This window comes from Zootoca vivipara, chromosome 8 (assembly GCF_965207765.1).
Source record: "Zootoca vivipara chromosome 8, rZooViv2.hap1.1, whole genome shotgun sequence".
Classification (NCBI taxonomy): Eukaryota; Metazoa; Chordata; class Lepidosauria; order Squamata; family Lacertidae; genus Zootoca; species Zootoca vivipara.
In genome coordinates, this window is record NC_142591.1 from 62,549,944 (window position 1) to 62,555,120 (window position 5,177).

A 5,177-nucleotide genomic window follows, 5' to 3' on the forward strand; every position below is an offset into this window, starting at 1 on the left:
CTTCTTCTTGGCTGCCACCGTGGGAGGGATCGGATTCCTTGAAGCCCGACAGTTGCCTTCAGGTGTCTTCTAAAAGTTGTGTAGTTCTCTATCTCCTTGACATCTGAAATGGTTCCACAAGGAGGGCACCATTATCGAGCAGGCCCTCGGTATAAAAGAGTCCCATAAAAATATGATAAAGGCAGACTTTAAAAGTAGTAGGCGCAATAACATTCTCACAATGTAGGATATAATCAAGAGTTTTCATTGCACATTATTTTATTTAGCCAGATTTTATGTCGTATGAACTTTCACATTTTCAAGTGGTCAGCCAATGCATGAAGGAAGGACATTCAATAATACTTAAATGTTGGAAAGCAAGGATTTCCAAGAATGAACAATTTCTGACCACACACACACACACACACACACAATTGTGTATTTAATTAAGCTAAAACACATGCAATTAATATTTTGTGTGAGGCTACTGAACATAAATGGCATCCTTTAAAACCATCATTTGGCTTAATCATTTCCATCATTAAATGTGGTGCTTAATTAATGGGACTGACCACAGGATGCACTGGGAAATGCTTATGAGCTTAGAGGAGCCTGAATCGAACAGTGGCAGAAGCAACCTATATACTGTTTTGGATTTTGCCATTAGGTTTTTGAGACTAGGACTGCTGCTGTGGGTCTATGTTAATGCAGGGTTTGGGGACTGTGGACACATTTGCAAGCTGGGGAAACTGTCATGAGCACCATGCGCAGATAGCAACCGGGGACATGCACCACTATGCACACAGGAGTTGATCTGACTTGTGTATATATAAATATAACAAAATATCACAAGTCTGCAGCAATCCCTTATTTCAAAAGAAACCAAGCCAGCACATTTCCTGTGCGTTTCCGAGCACAATTCAAAGTGTTGGTGCTGACCTTTGAAGCTGTAAATGGCCTCGGCCCAGTATACCTGTAAATCGCCCAGCCCAGATGCTGAGATCCTCCTCTGAGGGTCTTCTGCTGGTTCCCTCACTGCGAGAAGCGAAGTTACAGGGAACCAGGCACAGGGCCTTGTCGGTAGTGGCGCCCTCCCTGTGGAACGCCCTCCCTTCAGATGTCAAGGAGATAAAGAACTACACTACTTTTAGAAGACATCTGAAGGCAGCCCTGTATCGGGAACAATCTAAAATCAGAGTAAGATACACACCACATTCTTCATGTCCAAGTAGAATTGTTTTGACGAAAAATGCTTTTAGCAGGCACCAAAATGTCAACAGGCAGCCAATTCCAAAGTAGGAAGATTGATTTCTTACAAATACATAACTGGTTTTATGTGGCACCTGTAACAGTACCAGTTCTGCAGATCAAAGCACTCAAGTGGGCAGATAAGGTGATCTTGCAGGTAAACTGCTTCTAAGTTGTTACAGGCTTGATGCTGCTCTTGTAGTAGGAGCCGGTGCAGATCTCTGAGCACAGGTATTATGTGCCAACAAAGACTCAGTCCTGTCAGCAATTGCACTGCAACTTTCTGCACTAACTGCAGCTCCCAGATCAAGTGCAAGGGAAACCCCACATTTTGAGGAAGAAAAAGTTTGGAGGAATGAATTTGAGTGGCAAAGTGACCAACAGAAGAAAAAAAAGGAAGAAGAAAAAAGAAGATAAAGCACCTCCTTGCCTGCCACTTCTCATCTCAAAACCATCCTCTCTGAAGCTGCTTTTGTTTTTGAAGAAAAATGGCACTGAGTGTATATTACACACATTTCTCTACAATACTCAATTTCCCCTTAGTGCTGTTAACTAAATGTTCCATTTCCAACTATCTATACTGCATGTTTCACATAGGACATGCATGCTTACTGTTCCTTTGTAAAGGAAAGTGTGCTTCTATCTAAATCCTCTAATCCCTTCCCAGCAGAACTTGTTTGTCCCCTATTGCTTATTCTGATTTGTTTTGAGTTATCTGCTGACATCGCCCCTCCCTCTTTGTCTCTGTCTCCCCTCTGAATTGGTGTATTCCTCTAAGAAACTTCCAGTCAGCGTTGTCTTGTTGCTGCGAAGGGAATTCTTGCTCTTTGCACTTCATCTTCCCATCTTACTAACATGGCTTATCAAAGTGTAATTAACACTGTATGTGGGAAGATCGAGGATTAAAACAAAATTCTTAAGCCCTAAATGCAGGGAGGGGAAAGTATAGTTCTACATAACCTATATAAAAGGAAGGTTTTTGATAGCCTGGAGATATTTATGCTAATAAATTCAAACCATTACTTTGGGGGATAGATATCCTGAACATCTGAAAATGGAACGGAGGGGGTGGGAAGTATCAAATACCAAAGCATTTTGCATTCTATTATACATATGAGCAAGATGCAAGATTATCAGTCTCTTTGAACTGAACTAATACATTCTACAGCACAATATCTGCTCTCTTGTTCTCTGCCAACAGTTGAGTCACATGCAAGGAAGAAAGCAAGTGGAGATGGTCAGCTGTTGGGAGTAAGGCAAAAAACATGCTGAAGTGTGAGAGAGCATTCCAGTCCCTTTTATAGCTAAACTATGGAGTCTGATGCTTACAATCAGCAATCATGTGAGGAATACACTTCTGATCTTTTTATTTATTTATTTCAATCTGTATTTTATTTCTTTATTGCAATTTTATTGGTACAGTATTAGAAGCTTATTGTCCTCTCTCCTCATGGGATTATGATCAACATGCTCCACACTTTGTCAAATACATGTTTATTAAGTTGCTTTCATTGCACCATGGTTTTACTTAATGTTCTCCAAATCCTTGGAGTCATAGTACTGATTTACTCCAGACACACGCTTGTCTCTCTGCATCAGGTACCACTGATAGGTGTTCCGAGCAATTCTCTTCTCCTTGTGCCCGTTGGTGTATTTGTGGATGTAGGCGGTGGCCACGCCAGGGATGACCAAGCACACGTACATGACGCCCAAGCTAGGCAAGATCTCGTACCACATCCCGACTATACCACTTGATCCTGCAGGGATTTGCACGTTTGCATGTGCGTTTTAAACCCTGAACATTAAAAAGGTTGTTCAGCCAAGAGCAATGGTTCTTTTTGGATTCTTAACAAAGAGCATACCAGGTCTGTTTGTTGAAAAAACCGATTTTATTTAAAGGCCAGATGAGGAAACCAAACAAGGAGCAAAAGGCAGACAGCTTACATTCCTTGAGTCAGTGAGGACCCCCACGGAACAGCAATGGATGTTTTTCTGTAATCACCAGTACATAGCACCTTCCACGGTCCTGACGTAGGCTGAAGTTGGTGAAGGAGAGCTTCCAAGTCCCTTTTATATTTTGTACACATAAACATTCTCAGAGACTATGTGAGTAGACCCCTGTGCTCATTTCACAGTTGGCTGACCTTGGAGCCTGTGCCTAATCAATAGATAAGCAGGTGTCTGAACATGAGGCAAGAAATTGGGTGGGCTAATTCAAGAAAGACAGACCTCCCTCCCCCCCCAAAAGACAGTTGGGCGAGAGAGGCACCATTCCTGTACACCACTAGCCCTCACAATATGAAGGTCTTCCATATTCCCACTACACAGGTCATGGGGAAGGTATGGTTAAAATGCTTCTTCCATATGGAGGGCTGCCATACATCCGGAATTTCCTGGACATAGCCGGAATATGGCAGTTGGAAACAGCATCCGGGCAAAAATCACTGATTTGTCCAGGAAAATCCGGACATAATAATAATAATAATAATAATAATAATAATAATAATAATAATAATAATAATTTATTTATACCCCGCCCATCTGGCCGGGTTCCCCCAGCCACTCTGGGCGGCTTCCAAAAAAAAAACAGAAATTCTAAAATACAGAAATCCATCAAACATTAAAAGCTTCCCTAAACAGGGCTGCCTTGAGATGCCTTCTAAAGGTCTGGTAATTGTTCTCTTTGACCTCTAGTGGGAGGGCATTCCACAGGGTGGGTGCCACTACCGAGAAGGCCCTCTGCCTGGTTCCCTGACATGGCAACCCATGTCAGATTTGGCTGGATTTCCTTCAAAATAGCTCAAAAACTCTTGTGCCTGGATTTTCACTTTTTGAAATATGGCAACCCTACCTTACGCATATTTTTATGTTTATATTTTGGTTGGCGTGTGTGCGTGGCATATTAAGTTATGCGAGGCCCCCCCCCCACAGGTAATCTCAAGTGGCCTAATCCCAGAACAGGTTGACCACATGGGCTGTTGTTTATGTAATCTACCTCTTGGGTCAGTGGCAAAAGAGTATGGCTGCTGTGGCAAAATTTGTAAGGTTTTCAATCAGTGCCCACACTTGTCCTTACGTCTCTGGTCTTCTGTTTTGGGGAAAAAAACAAAATATTGAAGGCCTCTCTATCAACAGCTTACCTATTGAAAAGAAGCTGTGAAGAATTTTGCTGAATGAGTCCTTCATTGCATCATTTACCAGGACCCATGAGATTTCTTTCCCTGGGGCTGTTTATCACGAGTGGCTTAACTGCTATAGTATGATGGACAACACATTTTCTATTTCATAATAAAGCAGCCATGTATTGCCAGTGACTATAAATATATCTTATAATGCCGTATACATCTTTCATTACTCTGTGTGGTACCACTTGGAGATACAGTGGTACCCCTATTTACGAATTTAATGCGTTCCGAACGCACATTCGTAAGTCGAAAAAATTTGTAAGTCGAATCCCATAGGAATGCATTGGGAGAAAAATTTCGTAAGTCGAAGCAACCCTATCTAAAAATTCATAAGTAGAAAAAATCCCATCTAAACCGCATCCAAGATGGCAGCCGGAGCTCCGTTCGTAAATAGAAACATTCGTAAGTAGAGGTACCACTGTATTAAAATGATGCTATTGCTCACAAAGGTGAGGAACCCACTGGTTAGCTCCAAATACAAGCTCTTCTCTTGATGTGTGCGGGTGGCATTGGCAGTAGGTATTTTGGAACAGAGCAATTATTGCTCTTTTCGAATTTCATCCATTACTCTGAAAGATCCTCCCCAAAATAAAAAAGTTATAATTTAAAAGGGGAGGATCCTCACCTCTCTCCAACATGTATTTGCTGCGTTTTGATCCTACCCCACAAGTTTACAGCATTTTTATTTTTAATTTTTTTAAAGAAATGGCTGCAAGGGGTATAAGCTCCATTGACCTCAATGGGACTTACTTCTGGGAAGACATG

At 41.7% G+C, this 5,177-nt stretch overlaps 1 pseudogene across 1 annotated transcript; it reads right to left on the reverse strand.

The window, feature by feature from the left end:
* Nucleotides 1–2,590: 2,590 nt before the first annotated feature.
* Nucleotides 2,591–2,965, reverse strand: LOC118090292 (NADH dehydrogenase [ubiquinone] 1 alpha subcomplex subunit 1 pseudogene; annotated as a pseudogene). The gene has a single exon (XR_015951240.1). The product of XR_015951240.1 is annotated as an NADH dehydrogenase [ubiquinone] 1 alpha subcomplex subunit 1 pseudogene (transcript).
* Between the last annotated feature and the right edge of the window lie 2,212 nt (nt 2,966–5,177).